The sequence below is a fragment of the Aotus nancymaae genome, unplaced genomic scaffold (assembly GCF_030222135.1).
Source record: "Aotus nancymaae isolate 86718 unplaced genomic scaffold, 86718_ANA_hifiasm-v0.15.2.pri h1tg000015l_1, whole genome shotgun sequence".
NCBI lineage: Eukaryota > Metazoa > Chordata > Mammalia > Primates > Aotidae > Aotus > Aotus nancymaae.
In genome coordinates, this window is record NW_026988427.1 from 11,985,016 (window position 1) to 11,998,604 (window position 13,589).

Here is a 13,589-nt window from a genome sequence, read left to right on the forward strand (position 1 = left end):
TTTTTGTTTCTCTGTTTGCTTGTTTCTTTGAGATGGAGTCTTACTCTGTGGCCCAGGCTGCAGTGCAGTGGCCCAATCCCAGCTCACCGCAACCTCCAATCTCCTGGGTTCAACTGATTCTCCTGCCTCAGCCTCCTGAGTACCTGGGACTACAGGTGCCTGCCACCATGCCAGGCTAATTTTTTCTATTTTTAGTAGAGACGGGGTTTCATCACATTGGCAAGGCTGGTCTCAAATTCCTGACCTCAGGTGATCCGCCTGCCTTGGCCTCCCAAAGTTCTGGGCCACACCGGGCTGTACACCAGTTTTTAAATCCATGCTCTTATGATGGACATTGGGATTTTAGACCCTTATGAAGAGAGCAATGTGAATACTCTTGCGTGTCCTTTGGTGCACATGGGACACTTTACCTCTGACATCTTTTGTCTCTGTGGTTGTGGAGGGCACGGCGGGGCAGGATTGTTGGAGGGGCCTTTCTGCACCCATGACGGTCTCTGGCACTCAGCATGGGCTCTGTGGCGGTCTGCTGAGCTGATCCGTGTGTGTGTGTGATAATGTATGTTTCACGGTGTGCTGAGCTGATCCGTGTGTGTGTGTGATAATGTATGTTTCACGGTCTGCTGAGCTGATCCGTGTGTGTGTGTGATAATGTATGTTTCACGGTCTGCTGAGCTGATCCGTGTGTGTGTGTGATAATGTATGTTTCACGGTCTGCTGAGCTGATCCGTGTGTGTGTGATAATGTATGTTTCACGGTCTGCTGAGCTGATCTGTGTGTGTGTGTGATAATGTATGTTTCACGGTCTGCTGAGCTGATCCGTGTGTGTGTGTGATAATGTATGTTTCACGGTCTGCTGAGCTGATCCGTGTGTGTGTGATAATGTATGTTTCACGGTCTGCTGAGCTGATCCGTGTGTGTGTGTGATAATGTATGTTTCACGGTCTGCTGAGCTGATCCGTGTGTGTGTGATAATGTATGTTTCACGGTGTGCTGAGCTGATCCGTGTGTGTGTGTGATAATGTATGTTTCACGGTCTGCTGAGCTGATCCGTGTGTGTGTGATAATGTATGTTTCACGGTCTGCTGAGCTGATCCGTGTGTGTGTGTGATAATGTATGTTTCACGGTCTGCTGAGCTGATCCGTGTGTGTGTGTGATAATGTATGTTTCACGGTCTGCTGAGCCGATCCGTGTGTGTGTGTGATAATGTATGTTTCACGGTCTGCTGAGCTGATCCGTGTGTGTGTGTGTGATAATGTATGTTTCACGGTCTGCTGAGCTGATCCGTGTGTGTGTGATAATGTATGTTTCACGGTGTGCTGAGCTGATCCGTGTGTGTGTGTGATAATGTATGTTTCACGGTCTGCTGAGCTGATCCGTGTGTGTGTGATAATGTATGTTTCACGGTCTGCTGAGCTGATCCGTGTGTGTGTGTGATAATGTATGTTTCACGGTCTGCTGAGCTGATCCGTGTGTGTGTGATAATGTATGTTTCACGGTCTGCTGAGCTGATCCGTGTGTGTGTGATAATGTATGTTTCACGGTCTGCTGAGCTGATCTGTGTGTGTGTGTGATAATGTATGTTTCACGGTCTGCTGAGCTGATCCGTGTGTGTGTGTGATAATGTATGTTTCACGGTCTGCTGAGCTGATCCGTGTGTGTGTGATAATGTATGTTTCACGGTCTGCTGAGCTGATCCGTGTGTGTGTGTGATAATGTATGTTTCACGGTCTGCTGAGTTGATCCGTGTGTGTGTGATAATGTATGTTTCACGGTCTGCTGAGCTGATCCGTGTGTGTGTGATAATGTATGTTTCACGGTCTGCTGAGCTGATCCGTGTGTGTGTGATAATGTATGTTTCACGGTCTGCTGAGCTGATCCGTGTGTGTGTGATAATGTATGTTTCACGGTGTGCTGAGCTGATCCGTGTGTGTGTGTGATAATGTATGTTTCACGGTCTGCTGAGCTGATCCGTGTGTGTGTGATAATGTATGTTTCACGGTCTGCTGAGCTGATCCGTGTGTGTGTGTGATAATGTATGTTTCACGGTGTGCTGAGCTGATCCGTGTGTGTGTGTGATAATGTATGTTTCACGGTCTGCTGAGCTGATCCGTGTGTGTGTGTGATAATGTATGTTTCACGGTCTGCTGAGCTGATCCGTGTGTGTGTGATAATGTATGTTTCACGGTGTGCTGAGCTGATCCGTGTGTGTGTGTGATAATGTATGTTTCACGGTCTGCTGAGCTGATCCGTGTGTGTGTGATAATGTATGTTTCACGGTGTGCTGAGCTGATCCGTGTGTGTGTGTGATAATGTATGTTTCACGGTCTGCTGAGCTGATCCGTGTGTGTGTGTGATAATGTATGTTTCACGGTCTGCTGAGCTGATCCGTGTGTGTGTGTGTGATAATGTATGTTTCACGGTGTGCTGAGCTGATCCGTGTGTGTGTGATAATGTATGTTTCACGGTCTGCTGAGCTGATCCGTGTGTGTGTGATAATGTATGTTTCACGGTCTGCTGAGCTGATCTGTGTGTGTGTGTGATAATGTATGTTTCACGGTCTGCTGAGCTGATCCGTGTGTGTGTGTGATAATGTATGTTTCACGGTCTGCTGAGCTGATCCGTGTGTGTGTGATAATGTATGTTTCACGGTCTGCTGAGCTGATCCGTGTGTGTGTGTGATAATGTATGTTTCACGGTCTGCTGAGCTGATCCGTGTGTGTGTGATAATGTATGTTTCACGGTCTGCTGAGCTGATCCGTGTGTGTGTGATAATGTATGTTTCACGGTCTGCTGAGCTGATCCGTGTGTGTGTGATAATGTATGTTTCACGGTCTGCTGAGCTGATCCGTGTGTGTGTGATAATGTATGTTTCACGGTCTGCTGAGCTGATCCGTGTGTGTGTGATAATGTATGTTTCACGGTCTGCTGAGCTGATCCGTGTGTGTGTGTGATAATGTATGTTTCACGGTCTGCTGAGCTGATCCGTGTGTGTGTGTGATAATGTATGTTTCACAGTGTGCTGAGCTGATCTGTGTGTGTGTGATAATGTATGTTTCACGGCGCCACCACTCTCCTTTCCATAGCCCAGAGCATTCTACTGTCAGAAATGGCCAGGATTCCAGAATTCCTCAGAAGCAGGAGCAGACTGGCTGAGAGATGGCCTCGAAACACGTGTTCACAGCCAGCAGCGCACAGCTGTTTCCTCTTGTGGCGTCCGCAGCTGAGACGTTGGGTTTTATTAGCGGAGAGTCGTGTTTGCTACCGACCCGCAGCCCGGCGGCCCTTGGGGAGGCGACGCCCGGAAACCCTCCCAAGCCCTGTTGTTACTTCTATGTGTGTGGATGGCTGGGGCGTTGGGCATTGAGTGGCGGCCGGTCAGCCCAGCTCTGCACTGAGCCACGCAGGCATCTGGAAAGAGCCAACCCACCTGGTGTGGTCTCCTGGGGACACCACGTGGGGGCCTCATTTGGTCACTGGCACAGCCAGGCCCACATCTGCCTGTCTCCTCAGCACAGCTGAGCCTGAGGATGGATCCACTGGAAACTTGGCCCACCCCCGACAAGTCCTCCACAGCCAATGACCTGTGTCCACTCTGCAGGGACAGCTGCGGAGGAGGCTCCAGGGCGGGGAGGAGTACTGGGGCAGAGGGAGTGGCGTGGTTCAGCCCGTCTCTCTGTTTCTGGCTGGGGGTCTTGGGCAAATTCCATCTTCCCAGGCTCTGAGCCTCCATCTGTCCTAGGATGTGGTCATTCCTACCGCAGAGGGTGGGGTGAGCCCCATGTGTGACAGGCCTGACACCTGGTAGGTGTGCAGTCCCCCCAGCCCACAGAGCACAGGGGCCACCCCAGAGATGTCCGCTCCCTGCTGCCGAGGGCTTGGCTGTCATTTGGGGGATGAGCCCCTCCTGATGGCTTTAAGCCCAGCTCCGAGTGCTCAGCTCAGCAGCGTGGCTGGGGCAGCTTGAGCTCAGATTTGCAGCTGTTTTTGAAGAAGATGCTGGTGGGTGCCACCCGGCCCCCTGCAACCCCAAACCAGTACTAGAGGCCCTTTGGTTTACTTTCCAGAGTGGGCTGGGGTGAAGGTGAGCAGTTTGGTGGGGCTGGGTGCGTCAAAGGGACGGTTTACTCTGATGCCGGGGTCAGCATTTGCTTTAAGAGCCTGTTTGGGATATTTAACTGAGAAGTGGATTTAGAAAGTTTATCGGCTTTCCTGGTTGTGTGGGCCTTGCTCAGAAGCTGGACTTGAACACTGTTTGGGTTTGGCGTTGGGCCTCCCGGGCCCACCCTCTGGGGAGCTGCGCAGCCCTGCGGTCTTGAGGCTCTGGGAAGGAAACCCACCAGCTGGGGCGCAGCAGCACCTTCGTCCTAGACACAGCCATGCCTGCCGAAATCTTCCCTTTCACGCTCCCTCTCGGGCTGCGGAGGCCAGTGGAGGGTTTTCCTTGGGAATCGCCCTGCCATGCCCACCACAGCTGCTGCGCACCTGGCTTGATGGGAAACTGTGAAATGAGATTTTCTCAGGATTCTTTTTGTTAGGGGGGGACAGGGTGGGGAGGGGCTGGGAGGAGCCTCCGGTGACACAGTGAAACCCCCCAATGGAAGGATTTACTGCATAAATATTGCACGAATGCTCCGGCCATTAACTCATTGAAGGAGAATGTGTCGGGCTGCTTTGCTCCTCTCCTCTCTGCACGCCGGCGCTGGGTGGGACTTGCATGGAAATCCTCCTGCTCACTCCCCTGGGTTGGTGGATCCTGCTGGAGGGCACCTGGCAGGGAAGGAGTCCCTGGGCTCTGTGTTCTCCTGCCCTCCCGCAGTGGGGCTGGGGCCATGGGACATTTGCTGCCCTTCCTGGAGCCCCGGCTTGGCTGGGCGGGAGGGCACAGGCCTGGCCGAGGGGGTGAGCAGGAAGAACAGAGTGCTGGGTCCAGTGTGGGTTTGACCTTGGGCCATCCCATCCCCTTTCCAGGCTCTGTCGTGGGTCCCACGTCTTCCCAGGGAGTCCTGTCCTGTGTGAGGCAGCCTTGTGACGACACTGGGACAAGGTCAAGCCACTAGACAAGATCGTTGGTGTCACTGGCAAGGGGGTTCAAACCCGCAGACAGCCGTAACAGAAACAGCATCCCCACTTTAACCACGTGGCTGCCTCCCTGGACCTGGGCTGGCCCTGCAAATTCCAGCATGAGTCTGGCCTGGCCTGGGGCTGCCTGGGGGCCATTCCGCCAGAGCACCCAGGACCCTGCTGTATCAGGGCCAGGCCGGGGGCTGTATCCAGATGGGAGACTCCCCTGACAGCTTCCCTCCGACTGTGAGAATCATGGGGCGTGGCTTTGGGAACTGCACAGAGGAGAGTGGGAGCCCAGGTCTCAGGCTGCGGGAGCCATCGGCGTGTTTTCTCAAGGGCCAGGTCCGCCCCACCCTCTCACGAAGCTCCCCAGGCCTGAGCGTGCTCCTAGAGGGATGGGTGGCCGGGGCTTTCTCACCCCTCCCCGGAAGTCCAGCTAGGCGCCTGCACCCCAGGGCAGAAACGTCAGCCTCAATGGACATCACGAAGGGTCCTTCCTGGCAACTGCAGGCCCAGGCCAGGAAGGCACCCCAGTCAGGTGAGCATGACCCACAGCCACCGCTGTCCAGCACGCACTGCGAGTGCGCAGAGCTGTATGACCGGCTCCCTCCCGCCGCAGGCTGGGTTCTTGGCTCTAGGTAGCAGACCGACTCCAGCTACTGTAAGCCAAAATCGTAGATAGAGGGTGGACCCTAGACTCTCCGGATGGGGCTTGAAAAAACCCTAGATACCCTGCCGGAGGCTCCCTAGGCCACAGGGCCACAGCCCACAGCAGACGTCCAGCCTGGATACTCCCATAGACCTTGGGAGGGGGCCTTGGGCCACAGCCTTCCGTGAACAAGGCTCCTGTGCCCACCTCCCCGTAAGAGCCTGTCTGGCTGGAAGAACTGGAAGGAGCCACCTCTTCAGTTGCGAGGGAGGCTGGGGAAGCATCTCATCTTGGGGATCCCTGCTGTCATCAGGCAGGACATCCCCAAACCTAGGGAGGGTGTCCTGCAAAGAAACAAACTTGTCCTCTGTTGAGTTGCTGACCACTGCCAGCCTCTCCTGGGATCTGCTCAGGTCGGTCAGCTGCTGGGGAGCTGGGCCTCCGAGTGCGGGGACCTGGAACTGGCCGGTGCCTCCCGTTTGGGCTGGTCCTGGCTCCAGGCCTCTGCTCTCATCCTCCCCTTCCTGGAGTCCCTTCCTCACACATGGGCCCAGGTCCCTGCAAGGAATGCCTGTGCCCCAAGTGTCTGCAGGGAGATCCCATGTGCCATATCCTCCCCTGAGCTGTGTCTCATGTCTGAGAGGGGCCGGCACATGGAAGGCACCCAGGTCAGGTGCACAGCTTGGGTGACAACATGGGGGCTGGACCCCGGGTCCCCACTGACCCTGGCTCTGCCCTGCTTCCTCATCCCTGGGCCTCTTGGCAGGGAGCTCAAGCGAGGGCAGGGCTGGGTCCACGCTGAGCTGGCAGGACAAGGGCCGTCCTCTGTCCTCCGGTCAGCACAGGGCAGGCGGCGGGCAGAGACCGGAGGTGGCCCCGGGAGGAAATGTTGAAATTTGCAGCCAGGCAGGAAATAGACAGATTGTTGAGGAGGAGTTGGAATGCCATCTGGAATGCCGCCCCCTCGGTGCCCCCCATCTGAGCCCAGAGTCAGGAAGTGCCTGGTGTCTTGGCTGGAGGATCTCGTGCCCCCACTGGGAGGGTGCTTGCCCGGTGCTACCTCCGGTTCCCAGCTAGCGGCATGGAGGGGGACGTTTGGAAACAGACAGGGGGTTGCAGGGCAGAGGAGAAACTGGGAGCTGGAGCCAGGACAGTGGGGTCCTCCCTCTGCTGCTGCCCACGTGGGGCTCCCTCTGGGCTGACTGGCCAGTGAATGAGGACCCTTGAACACTGGCCCACGATGTGCGTGGGATTCTGCACAGTCTTTCACACTTTGCACACAGCCTTCTCCACATGCAGAGCTGTTCCGAGTAGAAAACTTCTATTCAGTCTTCAAAACCCAGCTCTGGCAGCTCCTGGGGAGCTGCTGGTTTTGGAAGCTGCGGGAGAAGGGCTGCCTTTGGGGTGGTGAGGAGTCAGATTCACCCTCAGAGCCTGTGAGGCCAGATGAAATAATTCAGCCCTGGAGGCAGCTCTGGTCACCTGGGACGGGAGTGCTGGAGGCAGCTGGTAGGACCCAGGGATCCAGTGGGGTCTAGGTAGGCGCACAGTTATAGCCTCCCTGTTGAATATTGTGGTGCAGACAGGGAGGTTGATCAAGCTGTCCCTTGATCAAGTTGTCCCTGAAGCTCCCACCCTCACAGATACTTTGTCCCCACCCATCCAGTTTTACAGGCCAGATCTATGCCTTGGGACCACCTACCCACTCTCCACCATTCTGACAAGGCTGAGGGGTCTCTGTGGACAGAGGACTTGTCTCACTCCCTGTGTCCCTACACCCCAGCACCCAGTGGGACACACCGTTGGCCCAGGTGTTCTTTGGGCTTGAAAGTGCAGCTCTTGAAATTTTAGCGAACCTCCCCTCGGGCACCCGGGAGATGGCTGTTGGGTTAGGGCACAGTTCCCGGCCTCCAGGGATTTGTGTGGGCTCAGGCTTCACTGTACACTGTGGCTGTTCCTGACATCACCTTCCCCTTTGAGCGAGAGGTGCTTGAAACCCCAATCTAAGAAGTCAGGAAGCCTGTGTTTAAATCCTGCCTCTGCCTCCCTGAGCTCTGAATTTTAGCTCTCGAGCCTCAGTTTCCCCTTCTGTAAAATGGGCCTGATAGGCCGACCTCAGAGTGATGTGGACACCTGGAGATGGAGAGGGTGGTGCAGAGGTCAGCTCTCCAGGCACCTGGCCATGTGAGCCGTTACTGTCTAGCCCTCACAGGCGCTCTGGGCTGGAGAGAAGGGAGGGCCCCAGCGGCTGCAAATCTCCAGGCCCGGGTGGCCCCTGTCGCAGGATTCCTCTGTCCCCGCGGGGGAGGTAATTAACATTCCAGCCCTGGAAGGACAGCGAGCTCCTTGGAGTGGCCCATACATGAAAATGTACCCAGTGGTTTCCTCAGGCCAAGTCCTCCCGCCTCCTCTTGCCAGCCCTACCGTGGCCGAGCCCATGGCCAGAGGAGACGACTCCTGGGGAGCTGCCGGTTCTGGAAGCTGCGGGAGAAGGGCTGCCTTTGGGGTGGTGAGGAGTCAGATTCACCCTCAGAGCCCGTGAGGCCAGATGAAATAATTCAGGCCTGGAGGCAGCTCTGGTCACCGGGGACAGAAGTGCGGGAGGCAGCTGGTGGGACCCAGGGATCCAGCGGGGTCTAGGTAGGCGCACAGTTATAGCCTCCCTGTTGAATATTGTGGTGCAGACAGGCAGGTTTGGTGTGGTCTGGGGTCACCTGTCCCAGAGTCACCTGTTATTCAGCAGGTAAGCCAACTTCTCTCCTTGGGCCATCCTTGACCCATGATCCTGTGCTGGTGTGCGCAGGGTCTGGGTTCCCATTGAGGCTGGTGAGTGGGAGGCACCGATCCTGTTGAGACCAATGGGAGGCACCGATCCTATTGAATCCAATGGGAGGCACCAGTCCTGTTGAAGCTGGCCAATGGGACGTATTGATCCTATTGAGGCTGGCCAATGGGACGTATTGATCCTATTGAGGCTGGCCAGTGGGATGCACTGATCCTGTTGAGACTGGCCAGTGGGATGCACTGAGTCAGAGACTGGAAGGTGAGAGGAAGAGAGGTGAGGGCATTTCTTCCTCTGCTCTCTCTGCACCTCGGGTTCCCACAGTGGTCGTGCATCTCTAAGATGCATCTCTTGCTGACTGATGCTCTTACTAAGGTAATGGCTTCCTCCTGGGCCTTGTCACCCCTGCGTGCTCCCTGAGCTGCCCAGGCAGCATCAAATCTCTTCTATAAACCCCCCACTCCAGCTGAGCCGGCCTCTCTGCACCCTGCCTGGCCTGGGCCACACCTGGTAACAGCCCTGGTTGGAGCCCTGGGTGCAGCGTCTGGGGACAGGGCTGCCTGGCCAGGTGAGAAACCGAGGCACAGCACAGCAAGCCCACAAGATGACTCTGGGTTGTAGCGGGCTGTGGCGTTACCCAACACACAGGGTCTGCTGCTGTTTGCCAGATTTCCAGTGTCTGGGGACAGCCGGGCCCAGGGGAGCCCGTCCCTACTGTCCAGGCTTGGCTCACGGGAGCCCCGTCCCTAGCATCCAGCAGGGAGGGTGGGATGCGCGCTCACGATTCCACCAGCCATGAGATGCAAGTTAAGGAAACATTTATTTTAAATGTAAACTGCTCTGTGGCTGCAGCCTGTGGACCTGAAGCCAGATGGTATAAATAGGAACAGTTGTGGCTGCTCTTAACCCAGAGGGGCCGTCGTGGATGGTGGGGGCCTAGGGAAGGGCTGCATGGCCGGTGATGGCCCCGTGGGGCAAGGTCAGACCCCGATCCATGGCCCTCTCGACTTCAGCCTCACACCCCTGGGAGTCAGCAGGAGGACGAGGCTCCGCTGCTGTCCCCGGCCCCCGACCCGAGGGCTGGTGCTGTATCCATTGTGCCCCCTCCGCACCTCATGAGAGCCCAGCAGCACCCAAGGCCCTGGGTGCTCCCTCTGCCACTTTGGGGAGACGACCCTCACCTCACACTGGAAGTTGCACGTCGGCTCGGTCCCCCACCCTCACTGCCACCCTTCCTCTGTGGACCCCAGAGGCCTGGGGGTCCTGGCGTTGAGGTGGGAGGCCCAAGGGTCCCGGTGTTGGGTTGGGATGTCCGGGGAGGGAGATCTGGGGTTCCCAGCCTTGGGATGGGAGGCCTGGGGGTCCTAGCACTGGGATGGGAGGCTCGGGGGTCCTAGCACTGGGGTGGGAGGCCCGGGGGTCCTAGCACTGGGGTGGGAGGCCTGGGGGTCCTAGCACTGGGATGGGAGGCCTGGGGGGTCCTAGCACTGGGATGGGAGGCCTGGGGGTCCTAGCACTGGGATGGGAGGCCCGGGGGTCCTAGCACTGGGGTGGGAGGGATGGGGGGTCCTAGCACTGGGATAGGAGGCCTGGGGGGTCCTAGCACTGGGGTGGGAGGCCTGGGGGTCCTAGCACTGGGATGGGAGGCCTGGGGGGTCCTAGCACTGGGATGGGAGGCCTGGGGATCCTAGCACTGGGATGGGAGGCCCGGGGGTCCTAGCACTGGGGTGGGAGGGATGGGGGGTCCTAGCACTGGGATAGGAGGCCTGGGGGGTCCTAGCACTGGGATGGGAGGCCCGGGGGTCCTAGCACTGGGGTGGGAGGCCTGGGGGGGTCCTAGCACTGGGATAGGAGGCCTGGGGGGTCCTAGCACTGGGATGGGAGGCCCGGGGGTCCTAGCACTGGGGTGGGAGGCCCGGGGGTCCTAGCACTGGGATGGGAGGCCCGGGGGTCCTAGCACTGGAGTGGGAGGCCTGGGGGTCCTAGCCCTGGGGTGGGAGGCCCGGGGGTCCTAGCACTGGGGTGGGAGGCCTGGGGGTCCTAGCACTGGGGTGGGAGGCCCGGGGGTCCTAGCACTGGGGTGGGAGGCCTGGGGGTGCTGCTGTTGCAGCGCTGACTCTCTGTGAACCCCCTCCTGCTCTGGTCTCTCTCTTCCCGGTGGACCCAGCGTCGTCGGAAACAAAAGCCAAACAAAAGCCAAGAATGCTGAGGGGCCCCCGAGGCCAGTGACAGCGGCTGGCTGGGCGCCAGGAATCACCACAGGCGAGTCAGGGAGCTGGCGGGCGGCCAGGAAGTGTCCCTGTGGCTGCCTGGTGGGCGTGTGGGCGGCCGGGCGGGCGGGCAGCCCAGGAAACAGGCTCCTTCCCGGGAGCCCACCAGGAAGCAAGGTCACCCTCAGATCCCAGCCTGGACGTGCACGAGTGGGTACGCGGGTGATGGCCGGAGGAATCCCCACTCAGAGGTGGGGAAACAAGCTCAGTGGGGAGTAACGATTGCATCTGATATTCACAATGGCCCCTGCGCTCCTGGGGACAAGGACACAGCTGTCCCCACATCTTGAGTCCAGCCCAGGCCTGGCACAGGGAGGAGGGAAGGGCCAGGTGCTGTGAGAACCCTGTGTTGTGAGGCTGACCATGGCCTCGGGTTCAGGGGGATGCTGGTGTATTGCGTCCACGTGGAGACGGGCCCTAGCGATGCTCGATGGCGGGAACCTGGTTCTGGGTTCAGATGACTCCTGACCCCTGGGCTTCCCTCGTGGGTCCATGGAGGTCAGCAGGGGCAGAGCTGGGCCGGCCGGGACCCCGAGCTCACATGGGGGACAGGTTGGATGCTGACCTGGGGGCCTGCGTCTCGCCCAGGCTGGGCCGATGGGGAAGGCCCTGGTGGAGGCGTCCACCCCTCCTGGGTCCCGAGGGACCCGTCCCATCTGCAGCCCAACAGAGACAGCGTCCTGCCCCAGCAAAGGGGCCGTGTCCTCGGTGCTCAGATAGACTCAGGATAGACGCCGGCAGACCCATACCTCACCCCTCCACCAGGAAGGCCTCCTTGCTCTGGCTGTGCGACCCTGGCGCAGTGGCCCCTGGCAGAGTTTTGTGGGTGCTGTGGGTGTCGTCTCGGGGGAGACGGCTGCTGCTGCTGTTTGCCACGGCAGGCCCTGGGAAATGGACACCCCATCCAGGATGTTGGTCTCCCTCTCCTCTGCTTTACAGACAGGGAAACTGAGGCTTGCCTGCAGCTGTGACGAGAAGGGCTCTAGAGGGACTCCGACATGAAGGTGGGGGCCTGGCCATCCCAGCTGCTGTGTCCTTGCAAGGCCCCTGAGAGCCGCATCTCTGAGCTCCCACTTTATCGGCCCTGCTGGCCCACAGCCCAGTCAGGCGCAGGAATTCTCTTCTCATCCTCAGGTGGCCACGTGGACGCATCGGGAGAATTCCGACTCGGAGTCTGCAGAGAGTCAAACCCAGGCTCTACCACCCACTTGGGGAGCCTCTTCCCCGACCTGGGCTTGTTTGCTTAGCTGTAGTGAGCGAGAGACCCCGTCACTCCCCCAGCCTGGGAGGGCTGGAGGATCCAGGGGTCTCTGAGACTTATCACAGCCGCTCAGGACAGTGGCCTCAGGACCACGAGGGTGGAGGGTGCTCCTGGCTGGGTGGGGGTGGTGAGGGGTGGCATTCTCCTCTCTTCCTGCCCACAAAAACCTGCGGAACGCTTGCCTCGGGGGCCTGGAGATGCCGGACGAGCATCGTTTTACTCCAGGGAACAGCAGTGCCACTCCAGAGCGCCTGTCCATGGGAAGATGTTGGGGACTCAGTGGCTCCAAGTCCTCCTGCCGGGTCAGGACCTCAGAGGCCCCCGGAGTGAGTGCCTGGCCCTCCCCTTCCATAACCTGCTCAAAATGAAAACAGGACCAAACCTTACGATAAAAACATGTAATTTTGTGCTCGCTTCGGCAGCACATATACTAAAATTGGAACGATACGGAGAAGATTAGCATGGCCCCTGCGCAAGGATGACACGCAAATTCGTGAAGCGTTCCATATTTTAAAAATAAAAAATAATAAATAGATAAATAAATAAACATGTAATTTTAACAGTGGGGGAGCCTAACGTGGGATGAAGGGCAGGCTGCCTGGGGCGGGATTCTGGGCCTTTCCTCACCAGCCTCAGACCTTGGGGACACTGCGTACATCTCCCTGTGCCTTAGTTTCTCTATCTGTGAAATGGGAGGATCACAAAGCCTCTTTCGAGGTCCCTGTGAGTGTTCATAGACGATGTCTGGTGTTAGGGAGAGTGACCAATGAACAGATGCTGTCATTGAATGTGGCGCACGCAGCGCCTGTCTGCTGGGATGAAAGCAGGTTCTTTCTGGGTTTGGGCTGCTCCTGAGTTCGCCTCGTGCCTGTACCTCTGGACACTCCAGGCCTCTGGGGCTTTTCCCCAGGGCTCCAGCTGGACGACACTGGACACGGCACAGGGGTAGAGGGTGCTGGCCAGCCTCAGTGCAGCAAGAAGACCTCCTACCCAGAGGGCAGGGATGCCTGAGCCACCCTATCCTGCCAGGATGGCATGGCAGGTGCAGGACACCCCACCGTGTCACCCGTCCGGGCCTGGGACGTCGGCTCCCACAGTGTCTCCAGGGACGGCCTGTCCTGGGCGTGGAGGCTGTTCCTCTTCAGGGCCTGGGGCTTCCCCTGAATGCCTCAGTCACAGCTTCTCTACGGAATGGTGCCTGCCTGGGCCCCAGCCCCTCACAGGTCCCCTGCCCACCCCCACCTATTTCCCATCCACGGCAGAAGCCCACCTGGAGAGGGGTGGGAGTGCGCTCTCCCCGCCCGGCCTGCCCTCTTCCCTCTGCCTAGGCATTTCCTGAAGCCCTGGAGCCTCCCTGCGGGTAAGAAACCCACCTCCTCTAGCCCCCGGCTCACTGGGGCCCTGGGCCGGCCTGCAGGAGGGACCTGTGACACCCCCACTGTCTTTCCAGGGTGCAGGGAGGGCCGGCTCAGCAAGGAAGGACCGAGGGAGCGGATGGAGCTGCCAGGCCTCCTCCCCTTGCTGAGCCTTGATGGGGCCTGAACGACCTGGGAGGGTGAGCC

The 13,589-nt window shown here is 58.4% G+C and overlaps 1 non-coding gene across 1 annotated transcript; it reads left to right on the forward strand.

Annotated features, from left to right (window-relative positions):
• The first annotated feature begins 12,433 nt into the window (after positions 1 to 12,433).
• LOC135275195 (U6 spliceosomal RNA) lies at positions 12,434 to 12,540 on the forward strand. Its single transcript, XR_010342893.1, has one exon. It is a non-coding gene; the product is annotated as a U6 spliceosomal RNA (small nuclear RNA).
• The last annotated feature ends 1,049 nt before the right edge of the window (positions 12,541 to 13,589 follow it).